Here is a 20,984-nt window from a genome sequence, read left to right on the forward strand (position 1 = left end):
ATGAAGGCAGGAGTGCTGGAACAATTTTTATAGTGGGGGTGCTGAGAGCCACTGAACCAAACTGTAAACACTGTATATAATGGAAACCGCTTCAAGCCAGGAAGTGCCGCAGAACCCCTAGTTCCAGTACCTGTGCATCAAATCCTCACCTATTGCTGAGGAGTGGTCACTGCAGCTATGAACCAGGCAGGGCCATCAAGCAGTCCCCTGACCCTTATCGACCCTGCAGCGAGTCAGTTGCCTAAAGACTGCCCTCGGCTGATGTCTGGTTATCACTCTGTCATGTTTAGTGTCATATGTGAAAATACTTGCAGATTCTGAGATATTAAACTCGTTCCAGCCCTTGATTACTAATGTTAAAAAATAATAAAATCTTACATTTTAGGAGAGAAAACTAAGTTTAAAAAATTCAAGTTTGCTGCAAACTTTAGACCTAAACCCTGGATACAACCCTGGACTTTGGGAAAGTTTGCATACAAATTCAGATCTGCCCTTCCCCTGAAAATGGGGATAACATGGCAAAAAATGGCTAGGATTTTAGTAGATAAACTAGTCTCAATTTTCAGAGGTGGGTGCCTAAAATTAGGCACCTAAATCTGCATTTAAGCAACTAAAGTAACCCTGATGTAAAAAGTTGCTGAACACCTAAAACCAGGGGCGGCTCTACAGTTTTGCCGCCCCAAGCAGTCGCCGCTGAATTGCCCCCCCACCCCACCCCACCCTCCAGAGCGGCGGAGCTGCTGCCGAATTGCTGCCACGCCTGGAAAAGCGGTGGAGCTGCTGCCAAAAGCCACCGCGGAAGAAATAGTGGCGGAGCTGCTGCCCAAAAGCCGCCATGGGACACAGACTGCCACCCCATTCTGAATGCCGCCCCAAGCACCTGCTTGGAAAGCTGGTGCTTGGAGCCAGCCCTGCCTACAACACCACACAACATCAATGGGCACAGTGGGTGCTGATTTTCTCAGAAAATCCTAAAAATTCAGCCGTTATGTTCAGTGTTGGTACCAGAGAGATACTGAACTTCATAGATGCATCTTCCTTGTCAGTCTGTCTCCTTGGCTATGAGGTGTGTTGCTAAAGGGAGGCAGAGTTGCCTAGTGTGGTGTTTAGATGTTCCTTGTAATTATTAGAATTGGGAGCACTGGCTTGTTGGGAGTCTGAAAGGACAGGAAACTGGGAGGAGGGGGAGGAGTTGAAGAGGCTGAGGGAGAGCTACTGAAGGTGCAGCAGCAGCTTGGAAAAGAGGTTTCCACTTTAAAAAATAAAGTCCCGTTGAAGTCTGTTCGTACCTTGCCTGGCTACTACAACATTTTGGTGACAAGGATGGATCTTCTGCCTCTGAACCCACCTGCACCCTTTCTACAAAGCCCAGGTGAGCCTCCAATTGCTTTTACTGCCTGGATCCATATGTTTGAGCCTTATCTGCTTGCAATCAGTGCTACAGAGATTTCTGAAGTAAGAAAGCGTGCTCTGCTAAGCCACTGCCTTGGAGCAGAAGGGCAATGTATATTATACACTTTTCCCCTTGCAGACGATAAATATGAGACTGCACTCACTGCATTAAAGAACTTTTTGGTACCAAAAGTGAATGTAGTAGCTAATCGCTACAGATTTCGCCAGCAGAAACAAGGGGAGACTATAATGCAATATATTGCTTGCCTGAGGAGTCTGATTGTAACTTGTGATGTTGGGAATATGGCAGATGAGATGATTACAGACCAGCTCATTATAAAAACAACCATGCTTCGTGTAAGAGAATGTTTATTTCTAGAACCACAACTTACACTAGAAAAAGCAATAACCATTGTTACCCAGATTGAGTCACTGGCTTTGGACTCAGGAGATTTGTGTTCAATTCTCAGCTCTGTCACATGTTTGCTGGATCACATTCCTTCTCTGTGCCTTAGTTTCTCCATCTGCAAGATACTGATACTGATCTCCTTTGTAAAGTTCTCTGAGATTTACTGATAAAAAGTGCTAAGAACTAAATATTATTAAATAATATTCTGAAGTTTTCCCCGCTCTGCAAATCAGGAGTCTTAGAGAAATGGCTGAACAGATTTGGGGACAAAGGGAATATTTACAGAACAGAGGACATGAAGATTTGTGAGTAGATCTGGAATTTTGACTTCTCCATTTATGGTTCAATCAGTGTCTGAGTGCTAGAGTCTTAGATATGAACAGCCTAAGACAATCTGAACTCAAAAGACAAACTTCTGAAACTGACATCACAGAATGCAGAAAGTGGATAGAGTGATAGTTTGATAACAAGTAGACCTGGGCCTAAATCAGGATGTCAAACTCAAGCCCCTTTGAATTTGGGTTTGTGATTTTAGCCCAGAATCTTTTAATCCAAAACTGTTCCTGCAGTTTGCTCCCAATCTCCACAAGGACTATTTCTGTTTCCAAGTCATAGGCAATTGCCGTCTAATAAGAGTGGTGCATCTGTAGCATTTCCACCATTCAGGATGGCAATACATTGTGTGAAATTATTGATCTCATGAGATTTCCACTGTCTTGAAAGCAGCTTGTTAGATTTTATTGCCATTCAGTCTAAACCCAAATTTTAGCCCTGGATCAGTCTTGAGCATGAACTCTGTAACTCAACCTAAGGGCTTGTCTGCACAGGTAAACTGACTGACACAGAGACCATCTTTTTGTTCTCTCTTTGCTCAGTGCATTGCACAATGAAGTCCTGGTCCATGACTAGTGCTTTTAGGTGTTTCAGTAACACAAATACATAAATAATAGTGGGATAGTTATCCTGCTATAGCTATGAAGTATACTCCCCATGTGTACAGTCTGTTGTGGAATACAATCACATTTATTCTGGTGTAGAGTGGATATGGGGAGTTGCACTGACATGGCTATAGCAATATAATTATAGTGCTATAGTTCTGCTGGTCAGTTTCCCAATGCAGACAAACCCTAAACCTAGTCTGAATAGGAATAGTAGGTTTTGTTAATCTGTTAAAACTCAAACTAAGCATGTGAAAATGTTCACTAACCTTATGAAAATGCTGAGCCAACCTGGGCAGATTTATGGGTGTGTGTCAAACTCTTTAATATTGTCTTTTTGCCTCAGTTTGGGGGCTTGTTTGAAGCCAAACCTTAAAGAAAACCTCAGAAGGTACAAATCCATGGAAATCAATCACAAGAAAATGCTTGAACACTTACCCGCAAAGCAAAACTGCCAGTTTCTTCCCAGATCTTGATGTTGTTCTCTTTTTCAGGAGCTAATGTTTCTGGGAAGAAGTTTAAAAGGTGGCAGTCTCTATCAATCTATGCACTACTAGATAAACAGTTTATTGGGGACACTCTGAAAGGATCAAGCTAGGCTCTCTAGCCTCATTTCTAATTGGTAAGTACACAATTCCACCATAGAAGCAAAATCACAATACAAACAATCCTAGGTGTTTTGATAGCAAGTAATGTTACTTTTATTTTTTCATATCAGGCACATTTTTGAACTCTAGTGATTCTAAACCCATTGACTTTAAAGACATTACTACTGACTCATGTTAGCGTAAGTCATGATCAGAATGAGGTCATTTTAAGTACCCCATAACTATTTTTGATTAATTCATCCATTGTTTTAAATGGAGTCATACTTGAGTAGGATTTGATCCATTCTGACTATTCTTCAATGAAACAGTCACTGCAAGGCACAAAGTCCTTCATAATTGTGCTGTGTTACTAGAAGAACAGACAATCACATCCAAACACCAATTGCATTATACGACACTTTCCGAACATGCTTTGCCAACATTTTTACACGTCTCCTTGGCCTGTCTGCTGAAGGCTGACATGTCTCCCTCTAGACTCTCAAGGATGATTTAAAATTTGATCTTCAGCAGGACATTATTTTTCCACAGGATTTCAAATGTCTCTAACATTTCATGCACTGAAGACCATTTTTAATGACACTCGTAACTGGACTTTACTGTGAATTTTTATGATACAGGGAAATCAAATCATAAAGTGATTTGTGTCCCCCATGACTATAGGTGCTGCTTTATAGGAATCTCAAGATGTGTGCACCTTGGGCTACACCGGCTGGGAGTGTCACAGGATTTATATCCTTTAATTACAGATGGTGACTGTAGTGCATATTATATAACTCTTCTGTTTTTCCCAAGGCCAAAATTTGTTCTCCTGTGCAAAGTCTGAGTGAAGAGGTTTTGTATAGGGGAGTTCCACAAGAGCAGGGGAAAGAGAATGTCCCTCCAAGACAGGCAACAACAGCAAAAGTGCAGTATGCAGAATTGCTGCATAGCCCATAGGCTGCAGCAACCACAGCTGCAAACCCCTGCCCTAGTAAGAGTTGGTCAGTGAATAGGCACAGTCATGGATTTACTGGGCAGATCCCTGTGTGTCTCCTAAACCCAGCCATGTTAACGTGGATGGAGACCCCCCACGGCTCTCTGGGATGCAGAGGCTGAGGACGCATGCGTGGACTATGTACTTTCTCTATTGTCCTTAGCAGTAGAACTGTGCCTATTTGTGGAACTGCACATTCTGTCTCTGTGAACAAAGGAACTGGACCTGTTAGCGGGACATGCACATAACAGTAGTAGCTCAATCTTTCGGCCACTGGCTCAGCATATGTGCCTGTGACCCAGGTGTGGATTTCTGCCACTTAGTGCTCACTAAGGGTGGATGAGTAAATTGAGATAACGTGGGAACCTGCTGGACATTCACCCAGAACTGGAACTGAACCCAAATTGAACCTTTTTATGGTTCAAAATGTTTGCTTAACTGTTTCATTTCATTATTTTTTTTTCATTTTTGCTTTCATAGAATCATAGAATATCAGGGTTGGAAGGGACCTTAGGAGGTCATCTAGTCCAACCCCCTGCTCAAAGCAGGACCAATCCCCAACTAAATCATCCCAGCCAGGGCTTTGTCAAGCCTGACCTTAAAAACTTCTAAGGAAGGAGATTCCATCACCTCCCTAGGTAACGCATTCCAGTGTTTCACCACTCTCCTAGTGAAAAGTTTTTCCTAATATCCAACCTAAACCTCCCCCACTGCAACTTAAGACCATTACTCCTTGTTCTGTCATCTGCTACCACTGAGTCTGTACTAGTGCAGTAAGTCTGTCCTAAGTGCAGGACTCTGCACTTGTCCTTGTTGAACCTCATCAGATTTCTTTTGGCCCAATCCTCTAATTTGTCTAGGGCCCTCTGTATCCTATCCCTACCCTCCAGCGTATCTACCTCTCCTCCCAGTTTAGTGTCATCTGCAAACTTGCTGAGGATGCAATCCACACCATCCTCCAGATCATTTATGAAGATATTGAACAAAACCGGCCCGAGGACTGACCCTTGGGGCACTCCACTTGATACCAGCTGCCAAGTAGACATGGAGCCATTGATCACTACCCGTTGAGCCCGACAATCTAGCCAACTTTCTATCCACCTTCCTCTTTGCCTGGACTGGAAGTGGGATTGCAAAATGATGCAACAACCAGCCATGGCCTTCAAAGAGCTCATAAGTGATGGCATAAAATAGCTACACCAGAATTTGGTTCCTTGTGTGTTAATAGCTGGCACTTCTCACATTGTGTCTTCTGAATTACATCTGCTGACTTTAATGACACAAATGAGTTTTCACTACTTTATTCTGCTGTTAGCCTTGCAGAACCAATACAGCTCTGGGAGAGTAGGTAGGACAAAAAATTGGCTTACACATCTGCAGCAGAATTTTAACTAAGTCCCCACTGCAGAGGGGTGGTAATGAAATGCATGAGCCAGGAAGAACACAGAGCTGCTAGCTAGAAAAAAAATTTTACCTGGAAAGTGAGCAAATTAAATCTGTAAGTCATTCAGAAGCAATAAACTGCAACCCCAGTATGCCACTTACCAGTCACTTGTCAGAGTATAACAGCTCCTTAAAATTCTCGTATTAGTGCACCAGAAGCTCATAACCATCTCAATGTACCCTCACTTTTTACCTCTTTGAAGAATCAGCAACCAAGTTTATAGCAAGACCTGTCCTCTTTTATGCAGCTCCAGAGACTTCTTTAATCACTTCACAGTTGCCTGCATGTGTCTAATTTTATGCAGCAAGACACAGAGGAGCATCTCCTTACTGACTTAGCAAGTTCAGAGATATTTTGCTTTGAAATTGACAAGCAGCTGGGATATCCATGACTGGAATTACCAACAGAGAGAGAGGCACAACATGCTTGGAATTATATTTCTTTTCTTTTCAAGTGTTCCTCTGCAGCTGGTGACATACATCTAGCAGATTCGAACAGTCACAGAGACATGAATGTCATTGGGCACTTCCTGAGCAGGTATAAATTCTGGTCCCAGTATCTACAAATTATTTTAAAGTGGTACAGATTTATAAAGAAGACTGCTTTAGATATCTGCACTTTTACAAGAGAAAAGAAACAGAACTGGAATCTGTGATCAGTTGCAGCATCGTTGCAAATCTAGAGTAATTTAATGTAGTCTATGGAGTTGTTCCATTTTTATACTGGTGTTACCAAGATCAGTGGAAACAGCAGGCATGTGGTGATGAAGCATGTGGAGACATTGTGGTTAGTATATCAACAATGTGAAGAGAATGGGGCCATTTGGTCTACATAATTACTGATCACATATGCCCTGCTACTGGCTTGCCGTAATTGATACACAGTGGGCACAATTTATAAGTGTATCACCAAGGATATTTAAAGAGCATTTCAGCCTCTGATATTATACAAAACATTTGTTATCTTACAACTACAGAATAATGGAAGACTTCCATAGGGATAAACAGAGTTTCTTCAGGGAAAAAAACCCGAGAGAACTAACTACTGAAAAACTCTTGATCTTAATCTGAAATGGGATTTTCAAAAGCATCTCAGATTGAGGAGCACAAATCATATTGAAAACTCCCACTCCTAGCAGGCAAGTGTCTAACACCAAAACCATCATCACACTACCCCTTTAAGACAAGACAGAGTGGACAAAGATTACATGGACAGGAAGGATGAGCTAACCTTTATCCCTAGTACAGTCCCTTCCAAATTGGGATGAAGGGCATAGGAGGAAGGGAAATTATCTTGAACACATGTAGCTCATGCTGTACCAGTTCTGCAGATAAGCAGAGAACTCAGAGTCCTGGCATCTTTCCCAAGCACTGCAGTACATTCACTTTCAGTTTCACACAGTAACAAAAGAATGTAAGATCCTGGGCTTGGATGTGTCTCTTATTATCAGAATTCCCACCCTGGGGGAAAATTTCCCTTTAAAAATACCAGTTGAAAGTCACTTTAAGGATGGAGCTGTTTTTTATCTTGAAGGAAGACAACAGAGTGAAAATATGAGAGAGAATCATTCTTTAACCTTGAGCCACCTTCCCCAGCCTAGATGAGCATACAAAGGTATGAAGTTGGAGGCTTTAACCAGCTAGTAGCTATATGTGATACAATTTGCTGACTTTTCGAAACCCATCTAGTGACAGTAATAGTGCTGGATCACATTAATAAAGTTCTTATACATTTAAAATGTCCTAAACTAACATTGTGCTGATTATACTGTTTAATGCCAAAATCAAAACGTTTGATTTGTACTTCTCTGTACTCCTCTCACAGGTATGTAGGATCTAACTAAGTGCTGGCAAAGAAAGAGGATTAATACGGTCTCACAAAGGAAAGGGAAGCTTACAGCTGCATGTCTTAAGTACAGGGCTACAACTGGGCCAGCTGTGGACAATTAAGTCATTCCCTCAGCCCACTATAAGAGGGAAGTCAGGGGTGGTGTTCTGGTTAGCTGGTATTAAAGCTAGGCAATTCTTTAGAGGAGAATATTAGCTGCAAAACCTCTTTAGTGATGCTCTCTCATACTTTGCCTGAACATAACTCTCCTTTTAGTTAAGTTGCTTTAGAAGTTATGCTGAAGGGAACTTTTTTTAAAAAACTCTCTTTAAAACCCTGACTCTGGGAAATGTTATTATCTTTACCAGATTTTGAAAAGACTGGATACCACAACTTACCTGCTGTTGTGGGTTCTAGCTTGCTGCTTCTGCTCTACCCTCTTAACAAAATAACTGATCTGGTGTAATAACAAAGCTGATGGGTCATCATATTTGTTGATTACTGTGTCTCACAGGATGTTAACAAAACTGGAGCTGAGCAATGTGACTATTGATTCCTTTAATAGCAGCTCTGCCTCTCTATAATTGCCCACCTCTGCAATAGGAAGTGATTTGGGAAAACAGAAGGGAAACAAACTTCCAAGCTGGAAATTATGTAAGAATATTAAGTTCATAATTACAATGAAGTCCAGTCAAGTAGTCCATTACTGGATGAAGATTTAGTTTTACCCTAGGCCCTTAACTTCACCAGCTGGTCCTTATTTAACTGCTAAAGGCCAAGAATACTACAACTTATTCTTTGGTTAATTTTATCACAGTTTGCACAGCCCTACTAAAACCACAGAGAGAGTCAATATATCACTATCTTCTGGCACAACAATAATCTAACAAGTTGTGCTTTCCCATGCCTCATATGCTTGCTGTACAGTGGAGCACAGTGACCAATAAAACCTATTAAAGTATAGTCATCACTAGATCTAGACACAGTGGAAAATATAGGAGTCAAGGGCTGTTATTCCCAAGGCTCCAATAACATTAAAATGATTTTTGGGGAGTTCTCTTTGTTACATACCTCTAATCCCATATGTTACATGGCACACACCAGGTATCCTTCAACTTGTTGCTTTGTCTCCTGCTATAGGCCATGACTGTCTCACAATCTGATCCAGTATCTTGCTATGGACACTGGAATTGTCCTATAGATAGTACATTCAGATGCTTGTCATATTATGTAAGTGTTCTGAAAATGACAGCCATAATTACAAGCTAGTTGGGGTAAGGAGGAGACCCCTGGACTCTCAAATCTCTGAGGTACCTGAACATTTTCTTGACAGCAGCAACTAAATCCTAGGCATACACGGTTAATCTGCAGTTCAATTGCAATCCATATGTATCTGCCTTACATGCTGAAAATTTCTTTATTACGATAGGTGCCATAGAAATGCCTAAAGTAGATTGTTTTCCTGGATATCTTGTAATCCTCATTCATTTGAAACCATCTTTAAGTTGCAATGATGATCCTATTTGATGTTATTAAGCCACAGAAATAACATTTTTAAAGTGCTTTATACATTTCAACCTCCGTTCTGAACAGGGACTCTAACTTAAATGGAGTTTAATGTATGTTTCGTTCTTGGATTTGTCAACAAATCATGTCAAACCAACCTAACAGCTTTCTTCGACAAGATAACAAGCCTTGTGGATAAGGGGGAAGTGGTACATGTGGTATATCTTGACTTAGTAGGCTTTTCAGACTGTCTTGCGTGAACTTCTCATAAACAAACTAGATAGAACTTCTGTAAGGTGGGTGCATAACTGCCTGGAAAACAATTTCCAGAGAGTACTTATCAGTGGTTCACAGTCAAGCTGAAAGGGCATATCAAGTGGGGTCTGCAGGGATCAATTCTGGGTCTGGTTCTGTTCAATTTCTTCATCAATGATTTAGATAATGGCATAGGGAGTAAACTTACGAAACTGTGGATATTAACAAGCTGGGAAAGGTTGCAAGTGTTTTGGAGGGTAGGATTAAAATTCAAAATGATCTAAAAAAACTGGAAAAATTATCTGAAGAAAATAGGATGAAATTCAATAAGGACAAATGTAACAGTCAGTTGCATACCTACAAAATGGGAAATGACTGCCTAGGAAGGAATACTGCAGAAAGAGATCTGGGATCATAGTAGATCACAAGCTAAACATGAGTCAATAGTCTTAATAATAATAATATATAAAAAAAAGCAAACATCATTCTGGAATGTATTAGCAGGAGTAATTCTTCTGCTCTACTCGGCACTGATTAGGCCTTAAGTAGAGTATTGTGTGCAGTTCTGGGTGCCACGTTTCAGGAAAGATGTGGACAAATTGGAGAAAGTCCAGAGAAGATGACAAAAATGATTAAAGATCTGGAAAACCTGACCTGTGAGGGAAGATTGAAAAAACTGGGGTTGTTTAGTCGGGAAAAGAGAAGACCGAGAGGGGACATGATAACAGTTTTCAAGTATATAAAAGGTTTCAGAGTAACAGCCGTGTTAGTCTGTATTCGCAAAAAGAAAAGGAGTACTTGTGGCACCTTAGAGACTAACCAATTTATTTGAGCATGAGCTTTCGTGAGCTACAGCTCACTTCATCGGATGCATCCGATGAAGTGAGCTGTAGCTCACGAAAGCTCATGCTCAAATAAATTGGTTAGTCTCTAAGGTGCCACAAGTACTCCTTTTCTTTTTGAAGTATATAAAAGGTTGTTACAAAGAGGAGGGAGAAAAATTGTTCTTCTTAACCTCTGAGGATAGGACAAGAAGAAATGGGCTTAAATTGCAGCAAGGGGTTGGACATTAGGAAAAACTTCCTACCTGTCAGAGTGGTTAAGCACTGGAATAAAATTGCCTGGGGAGTTTGTGGAGTCTGCATCATTGGAGATTTTTAAGAGCAGGTTAGACAAACACCTGTCGGGGGTGGTCTAGGTAATACTTAGTCCTGCTTTGAGTGCAGAGGACTGGACTAGATGACCTCTTGAGGTCCTTTTCAGTCTTACACTTCTGTGAGTCTGATTCAAGTGAGCTGTAGCTCACGAAAGCTCATGCTCAAATAAATTGGTTAGTCTTTAAGGTGCCACAAGTACTCCTTTTCTTTTTGCAAATACAGACTAACACGGCTGTTACTCTGAAACGATTCATGTTAGCGTGGCTGTTGTTCTTCTGAATAATAAGGAAGGATGGCTGGCCACTAGCAGGGAATAAGAAAGGAGAGGGGAATGAAATGTAATGGCAATGGTAGACAAGGACTACTAGGACCTCCTGGGCGGTTTTACATTCCAGTAGCTACATAAGTGATGCTGCTTGAGACACCAATGGAACAAATGACAAAAGAAGGAGGAAACCACACTTCTAAGCTTGCACTATCCATTCCGTTAAGTAGGTCCTTCGTTTCTGATTATTTTTGTTCATTTGCTAGTGTGTAATTCCACTAAGTGCTAATGTGTTTAATCTTTAATATCATTACAATGGTAGGGGAGAATCAGTAAAGAGTAACACAATTATGAAAGGAAGCTTGCTTAAAATTATGGAATTTAAAGCCAGTTTAGAATCTGTGATGCATTGTACCCCAAAAAGGGGGGGGGGGGAATCAGGTTGGTGAAGCTGTTTTTAAGAATTTTTGTAATGAGGCTAGTGTTCGTGAGGGGTGCTGGGCTCAGAGCTCTGAAAGAGAAGATCCTATGCTGATCCACAGATCACATATGGCAGAGGCAGACTACCTCACATCCTCTTCCTGATGTGATTGAAGTACAGAGAGGCATAGAATTTAAAGCCAGAAAGGACCCCCAGATAAAGTGCTGCACATGTGATGCTGCACATCACAGGCCATTAAACCCCACCCCACCAGTTAGACCTGCCTTGAACCCAATATCCCTGACGTGGAAGGGATCACTTGAGGTTGGAGGGTGTTTCATATCTAATTCCAATGAACCTTTAGCTCTCTCTGCTGAGCTGGCTGACAAGTGCCAGTTGTGATGGTTTTTTACATAAAACCACTGCCCACTGGACTCCAACCAGCAAACATTTCATGTGAGCTATAGAGCAACCAGTTGTTGATGATGCACTTTGGTTACTACTTAGCTAGAAATGTTAAGGTGAAAGGCTTTGATTCCCATGAGGTACTTACTCATGCAGATCAGGGATACCATCAAGTTTGCCTGCTGTGGGAGAGGCAGGTGTGTCAGTTATCTTTGGTTACTTGCTTATTGCAGCACTCTTTGGGGGGCAGGGATTGTCTTTTTGTTCTATTTGTACAGCTCCTAGCACATGATTGGGGGCTTGTAGGCACTACGATAATACAAATAATAGAATTAAGTATTTATGGCTAGATTATCTCTGGTGCAAGTGTGGAGCTTAGGTGGGGAGAGGGTGGCAGGCATCATATCCCCTCAAAAGTACTCATCCCATCTGGTGTCACTGGGGGTGGAAATCACCCTGGCCTTCATCTTCCCACACGCCACTGGCCTATGAAGCTGGCTGGGTACAGTAGGAGAGCAGGCTGCCCTCTCCCAAGGGATGGTGTAACGTGCCTGCTTGGCTAAAGTTCTGGATAGCTCAGGGACTGATGGCACCCTTGGAGCAGGGCAGCTGTGCAACATCCCCAAAGGAGCTAATAGCTAAATGTCACAACCTGGCCCTTATCCCTGAGGTAGAGGCAGAGTGTATGATTTATAACATACTGAATGAAATGGGTGTTCTTTTCAAACTCCCAGGACAGTTAACTTCAGAAACAGACAATATTGTGAAGAATGAAAACAAAGCAGGACTTCGGTTCCTTGGGGTGGGGGTGGGGGACAGGGAAGTATTGTCGAAAGGCCATTTGATATGGGTGGTGGTAATGATATTTTTGTCTGAATTACTTTGAGATCAAAGGCTTAGATCATCCCTTTGTCGATAATGTAAATGAGGCCACTGCCTGGCTCAGAATTTCCATTCATGTAACTGTCAGATGGGTGCTAAGGGGAAAAAGCTAACACTTTTTTGTTTAGGCATGATATAAACTCAGAGGAATAGTTGGTCCTTGTTCTGAAGAGTTTACAGTCTAAATAGGCAATACAGACACAGGGTGGGGGAAGAGGTGTAACATACAAGCAGAGTTAATAATATAATGGCAGCAAATGGCATGTTAGTTCCATGATGTTTTGGGGAAGGAAGTGGGTTTACTTAGGAGGGGATCAGCTTTCTGTTTCACATGTGCCTCCCAGAGCAGTAAGATGAAATGTCGCAATGTAGTGTAAAGATCCAGGAACTTTGTATACGCAGACACTGCAGTTACAGCCAGATACGCAAAGTATCTAATCTAATGCACCCTGTAGTCAAAGGGACTCTTTCCACTGACTTCAATGGATGTGGGAGCAGGCCCAGTTTCAGCACTGGGATGCAAACTTTGCAATTCCAGCTCACAGAGGAGCATTACACTGTGTCAGCTAATGCAAATTCTCCATTAGCAGAGTCACCGAGAGTGAACTTTGCTCCTGCACACATAAGCAGTTCTACAAAGTAGCCCATTCACTAGAAGGTAGTGATGTGCACTATAAGTTAATATATCTCCAAAGCAGTCTGTATAAAACAGTCCATGTTCTGCTATCCATCCCACAAGGCTTTCTTCTGCTCTGAAAAATTAGTTTTTACACTTCTCACTGTATTTTCTAATTTTTATATTCATTCATGAAATTACCTTATTTTACTGAGGTTCAACAAATGGTCTTTGGTTAAAATTCAAGACTGGGAATTAGGACTGTGGTGTCTTTCTGGCACTGATTTGGCCTTGAGCAAATCACTTCATCTCTCAGTCCACCATTATTCAGTGTCTAAAATGATGATAATACTACTTAATTTGGGGGGCATAGAATGCCGCCAGTGCTCCCAATGGGGCCACATGACTATGCACCAACCCAATATGAGGCTGTACATTTTAAAGGTGCTATCAAGTCATTAGCAACTTGAAATCCTAGTCCCTGCGGTATTCACCTTGTTATTTACAGCACACTCAGTGCATTTCTAGTGGTAGGTGATATGGTCTGGCAGGGATACAGAACAGTAAAATAGTACTATGTATCTGACAACAATAAAGCTGCAATCCCATTCACTCACACTGACACAAACCAAGACAATTCAGAACTAAGGCTTTACCTCACTCCATAGCATCTGAGTATGGCAGAGACCTGAAATAACCATGTAATGTTTTTGCCATAAAGAATGCACTAGAGTGGTTAGAGAAAAGTGCCAAAATCTGCACTGGTTCACACCCCGATGTTATCCTGTTGTCTTCAGTGGAAGTGAACACGCCCTCTATGAGAAATGCAACTAAATGTTTGTTGTTTTAAATGAGAAATCTAAGTCAGTTCAATCATTTGAAATGCAGGTTTTGCTGTTTTTCTTTGCTCAAATAGGAAGCAATTGTTCTTCCCTTTCCAACAATAAAATGGAATTTATTCATGATTTGCTAATCCGTTGGGAAACGAGTTTGCTTTGCTTTCACTGGGTCTGTTAAAGAGGGATTCAATGTGACAGGATAACTAGGGAGGCAGTATGTGATCTAGTGGCTTAGGCTGAGTCAGAATGTCTGGGTTCTATTCCCAGCTCTGTAAATGTTCTTCGGCAAATTGGTTAGGGATAGATAGATCATGAGTGTACCTTCAGCCCTAAGATAATTGGCAGTGTCTAGCTGTGTTGCCCCAGGGTAAGTTCTGCTCCTCTCTTGCTCTTGGAAAGTAACTTATTGCAGGGCACGATTTATTTCCCAAATCATTAATCAGTCCATCAGAGAGGCAGAGACATGAACCTCCCCCCGGCTCCCTTCCCTGCTCCTCAGGGAGAGTATTGTTCTGCACTCACCCAAGATTCGGGAATGTCCTAAACAACCACATGGGATGTTTGGGGAATCTCATTCCCCCATGTAGTTGGGTAGGAGCAGGACATGATTCACAGATATTAAGGCCGCAAGGGACCATTAGGCAATCTAGTTTGACTTCCAGTATAACACAAGCCAGAGAATTTCACCCAGTTAATTCTGTATTGAGCTCAGTAACTTGCCCAATAACACAATAACCCTCAACCTCCTGGTTTTCCCATATCTGCCTCACAAGAGAGATGTATATTTAAATGAATGAATCTTTGAACGATGCTTTGAGATCTTTCATAGAAGGAACTCTGTAAATGTCAAGTGTCATCATTAGAACTGATGGGAAAGAGAAAGGAACGCCTTACCCACCATATACTGCAAGTATAGTGCGATCTGCAACACATGCTCATGGCAAAACTTTTAGCACAGCATGGGCTTTCTACTGCTTTTCATATTGCTGCAGATGATACTAGAGAGCTACACAAAGAGAGAGAACTCTTCTTTTCAAAGTCACCTTGTCTCTTCTGTCATTTCTCTCATCTTGGTTTGTCTCTTGTTGTTGTTTACAGGTTCTTCTAGGTGCAAGATTAGAGACCAATGCGGGGAAATATAGGGAAAAAAATCAAGAAGTTGAAAAAAAGGGCAAACCGTAAACAAATGCTTCCCATCAAGGAAAGATTCTGCTCTCAAGTGCTTTCGTTTTTTGTTTTTAAACACCATGCACGCTATTTATTACAAATAATAATAACAAATACTATTTATCAATTTACTAATAACAAATGCTATTTATCACATCTCCTCCAACCATAGGAAGGTTTGGATTGATTGTGCTAAATGACAGTTACAGGGAGAAGCAGATGGGAGATAAAATGTTGGGTGAGATTTTTCTGTCTGTCTAGCCATCTATTCATTTATCACTTGTCTCCATGTCTTTTCCTGACTTTAGTGATTACATCATGTGATTCTTTAAATGCTGTTAAATGTCAGAGATTCGATGTAGTGCCGCATTGTGCTATCTTAGTCTTCCCTAACATGGGGGAAATGCTATTCGAGGGTGGTTTTAATTTTTTTATTCATGCGTTTGTAAAGTCCTTCAGTGACGGGTTTCATGGTGTAGCCCATAAATATATAGAGGACGTTTTACCTACAGCGCAGCATATATGCTTGAGGGTTTTTCTTGTCTTCCATGCTATGTATCTTTATTTCTCTTGCATGTTTTAAATCGTGATGTTCAGTCTGCGGTTTGCTTGGTTCCCATTGCCCCTTTTAAAATAATTTTAAAAGAAATGTTCAGTGAAAGATTTTACTGCACCAGAAGCTAAAATACTTAAGCCAAGGTGTAGCACAGTTCAGAAGACTATACTCAGGATTAGGGAGCAAGGCATTCCTGAGTCCTAACCTTGCCTTTGATACCAATACACCAACCTACATGTGTCGATTAAACTTTCTCCCTGTGTTTCCTTAGCTGGAAAATAGAGATGATACAATTTTCCCTGCTGTGATGTGTGTGGAGAAGGCTAATTAATTTTATAATGGTCATAAAGGACTTTTGAAGAAGTAAAGCACCATAAACGTGCTAGAGTCATTCTTGTTTTGGGGTTGGGGGAATGGATTATATTTGAGTGGCAATCTATTGCAAAAACGTGACATTTTATTTGTAAGTTGTGTTCGGATGAACAGCAGCTTTCGCATCACAACATGAAAATGGGAATAGCTTTATGTTTTGGTGTGAAAAGTGCACTTTGTGAAAAAGCTACATTTTATAGGAGTGAAATCATCCAAAAAAATCTCACCATTTCACGGAGCGCTGTGCTGTGCACAAACTAAACTTCCTTTCAGCAGACTGTAGCGCACAATCACTTTGGAGTATCGAACAAGGGTAGCGGGACAGAGCTGATGGCAAGGAGGTGAGCTTTTAGAGGAGCTGTGAGAAAACTAAGCAGCTGGGAAGGGGGTCAGCTCTGTTGCTGAGGGGATGGGTATTTTCAGGAGGAGGCTAGGAGCTGAGGGAAATTAACTCAGGGAACTCCTATGATTGGTTTTATAAAGCAGGTCAGAATAAATGATCGCAACAGTCCCTTCTGGCCTCATAATTTATGAATCCTGGAGGTCATCAGTTCAATTTACTAACTCCTAAGGTTTAAGAGTACAGATAAACTCTTGGTTCTTCTATGGCCCGGAGGTCCGATAGTCATTGTCTTGGAGACATTGTTTTGGTCTCTCTCTTTATCAGCATTTTATTCATCAATTTACTGTTCTGCACCTTGTTCACTGAGTCCTCACAGTGGTTATTTAGCAAAAGTGAATTGATTCATAAGAAAACAGGAGTCACTCCAAACTTTTGCCAACTCCTGCATCAGGTCCAAGCTTTTTCTAAGGTTTGTATTGCTTTGGAGAAGGAACGGTTTCCTTTCCTCATCTCCCATACTTCCAGAATCACTATCCCTTCCTGTAAATAGGCCCCCCGTATCCTCCTGTATAGCCAGCCCTACTTCGCGCAATAGCCTTAAATTCTTATTTATTTCTTTTGACTTCCTCTAATCCCTCGTAATCATTTCAGCCATGGTGCTCTCAGCAGCTTTTGCTATGGTTCATGTTCTAATATGAAAAGCTTTTGTATGGAATTGTTTTATCTCTCAATCTTGAGAAACTCTCTTTTGTTACCAATTTTAAATCCCAACTATAGATTTAATCCCACTACTTTTTACTCAGACAAGTAACCTTTCCTCATGCCAGTAGACTTTAATGGAAGTCACATGAGTAAGAACTACTTACACGAGTAAGGATTACAGGATTATCTGCTTTTTCTTAGTAGCAGCTTGATTTTTCCCCACAAACATTTATTTTTTTTGTCAGAGACACTGAAAGTTCACGAGTTGCGCAGCTGAATTTTCATCTTAGTAACTGAGGGGGAAAATATGTATCATTGTGTGGCTGTCATATGTTTTTTGTGCCCGTTTTCTTTCCTTGGATGAATAATATGCATTAAATATGAGCATAAGTGTAGCCATTTTAATCTTTCTAATTCTTCTGTGCAGTAGGCAGATCCATGATAAATGTCAATGGCTTGCAGTCGCAAAGCTATAGAAATCAATATCACTTTTTGATTTTCAGACATTTCCATTTCACTAACCTCTGAAATACCATGCAGCCAAAATTTTGGCTGACCTATTTTCAGTCCTCATCCTTATTTGACACCAGTAGCAAGGAGGCTGGTGCCTTAATGACACTATGTTCATTGTTGTCACTATTTTCATAGATACTAAGGTCAGAAGGGACCATTATGATCACATAGTCTGACCTCCTGCACAACGCAGGCCACAGAATCTCACCCACCCACTCCTGCGAAAAACCTCACCTGTGTCTGAGCTATTGAAGTCCTCAAATTGTGGCTTAAAGATTTCAAGTAGCAGAGAATCCTCCAGCAAGTGACCTGTGCCCCATGCTACAGAGGAAGGCGAAAAACCTCCAGGGCCTCTTCCAATCTGCCCTGGAGGAAAATTCCTTCCTGACCCCGAATATGGCGATCAGCTAAACCCTGAGCATATGGGCAAGATTCACCAGCCAGATACAACAGAAAATTCTTTCCTGGGTAACTCAGATCCCACCCCATCTAACATCCCATCACAGGCTATTAGGCCTATTTACCATGAATATTTAAAGATCAATTAATTACCAAAATCATGTTATCCCATCATACCATCTCCTCCATACACTTATCGAGTTTAATCTCAAAGCCAGATAGATCTTTTGCCCCACTGCTTCCCTTGGAGGGCTATTCCAAAACTTCACTCCTCTGATGGTTAGAACCTTCGTCTAATTTCAAGTCTAAACTTCCTGGTGGCCAGTTTATATCCATTTGTTCTTGTGTCCACATTGGTACTGAGCTTAAATAATTCCTCTCCCTCGCAGGTATGTATCCCTCTGATATATTTATAGAGAGCAATCATATCTCCCCTCAACCTTCTTTTAGTTAGGCTAAACAAGCCAAGCTCCTTGAGTCTCCTTTCATAAGACAAGATTTCCATTCCTCGGATCATCTAAGTAGCCCTTCTCTGTACCTGTTCCAGTTTGAATTCATCCTTCTTAAACATGGGAGACCAGAACTACACACAGTATTCCAGGTGAGGTCTCACCAGTGCCTTGTACAACGGTACTAAAACCTCCTTATCCCTACTAGAAATACCTCTCCTGATGCATCCCAAGACCGCATTAGCTTTTTTCACAGCCATATCACATTGGCGGCTCATAGTCATCCTATGATCAACCAATACTCCAAGGTCCTTCTCCTTAGAAGGTTACGTCTAATGGATGCATCCCCAATTTAAAACTAAAATTCTTGTTATTAATCCCTAAATGCATAACCTTACACTTCTCACTATTAAATTTCATCCTATTACTATTACTCCAGTTTACAAGGTCATCCAGATCCTCCTGTATGATATCTCAGTCCTTCTCTAAATTGCAATACCTCCCAGCTTTGTATCATCTACAAACTTTATTAGCACACTCCCACTTTTTGTGCTGAGGTCAGTAATAAAAAGATTAAATAAGATTGGTCCCAAAACTGATCCTTGAGGAACTCCACTGGTAACCTCCAGCCTGACAGTTCGCCTTTCAGTAGGACCTGTTGTAGTCTCCCCTTTAAACAATTCCTTATCCTTATTTCTAACATCTTCCTAAGTTTTCCTTTTATCTTCCCATTTTTTTAACAACATTTGCTTTGGTCAGCTCAGGGTTTCTGAAACATGGGTAATTCAAGCCAGCCATGTCAGCAAGAGCAAATGAAAAGGGCTCAATGCAAATAGGATTAAATTTAACTGTGTCTTCCCTTCTGAGAATTCCCAGCTGTGGGGAGTCCCCATTGGCCATTGAAGTGGCTCCTTCATACCCATCCCTTGTAGCCCCTGGTACATTCTTGGAGACCACTGCCAGCTGGCCTTTGAGGGGTAAGGTCGGGTAGGTATTCAGACAGATATAACAAGATCCACCTCCCACATTTGCTGCAGCTGAGATCAGCTCCGTGAAGGAAAGACCTTTTCCAGAGTCTTCATTCATCAGGAATATCATGGTACACAATAGTCAATGTTACCAACATTAGCCAGCATTTACTAGTTACCAGAGAGTGGCACCTGAAGTGCCCCAGTTACTTTCTATTTTAAGCAATATGGGAGCAACTGCTTAGGGATGCCACCGTGTGGTAACTGAGACTTTATATACACTTTTTAATGATGACCCCTGCAGCAGAAAGTTACTCCAGTAGCTAATCACAACCTAATCAATGCAACACGTCACTCCAGTGTGCTGGTGCCATTTTCAGATACAGAACAGTGTGTACTGTATGCAGTTAATTCCCTGTTTTAAATGGATTGTAATTTCTCACTCCCGACATGATATTTGTGCATTTCCTCCACTGCTGGCTGCAGCACGTCTTTGAAGCCAGTCCCTAATTCTTTCCTTCACTGCTTAAGGTATTGAGTTTGTTTGATCAAATGTCTTTACAATGTAACCCAGTTACAGGACACCACCCATGTGGCACCAGTGGCTCAGTTTTGGAGGAGGAAGAGATGACCTTTATAATGTCATGTGTCCAAGACCATAGTTACATGGCAACTAAGCACTTAGGTAAGGGGCCGATTAAGTTGTGATTTGGCACCATACCACCCTAATGGATGGACATAGTCAGACAAGAGTTCAGGTGTGTGCATCGTGCATGGGGTTTTTGAGGGCATGGTTCTCAGATGAGAACATTGAAACAGCTGCCTGTGTGCCTCTTATGGACCTTACAAGGAAATGCCTCTGCTACTCTAGATCTACTCAGCCTCAAGTTTCAAAGATATACAGTGTGTTCTGCCAGGACACCAGACAAGCTGATGGCTGGTATGTGAAAAGGGAGGTTGGAGGTGTAAATATGTTCTACATCTTCTTCATTATAGGAGTGTGGAATATTTATTATAAATAGAGACAAAGTGGCAGTAAACTTCTCTGTTACCTCACTGTGACAAGCTGGTTTCTTAATTCTAGCTGAATGTTGATTATTTGTCTAATGATCCGATCTAAACTTGAAGCACGCACTAAGTTGCAAGAACACATGCAAATATACTGAAATATTTTCATAAGGGCAATTTACGGGGCAATTCCTGCTTTGAAATGAATCCTACTTGCATGGTTTTTTTTAAAAGGCCATAGAACTGAATTCTCCACATATGTGAAACCCACGGCTGCATGCTCAGATTTTATGGATGCAGTTGCACATTTACACATACAATATGTGTGCTTCATGCATACATTTTTTTTGTCACAGGCCCTTATTTACACTTTCTGAAATGTTTATCCTGAATGACGTGTCCAGCTGATTAATTCCACTGTAATGTTCTATGTTTCCAACTACTGTAATGTAGTTATGATCTCTTTTCCCACATAAAGCTCTCATGCTGGTCTATGAGAGTTGACTGGAAAGACTGATTCTTTGGAATATAGGATTTATTGTATGTATATACTGTGACAAAGTTCCTGTT

This window comes from Lepidochelys kempii, chromosome 12 (genome assembly GCF_965140265.1).
Source record: "Lepidochelys kempii isolate rLepKem1 chromosome 12, rLepKem1.hap2, whole genome shotgun sequence".
Lineage (NCBI taxonomy): Eukaryota > Metazoa > Chordata > Testudines > Cheloniidae > Lepidochelys > Lepidochelys kempii.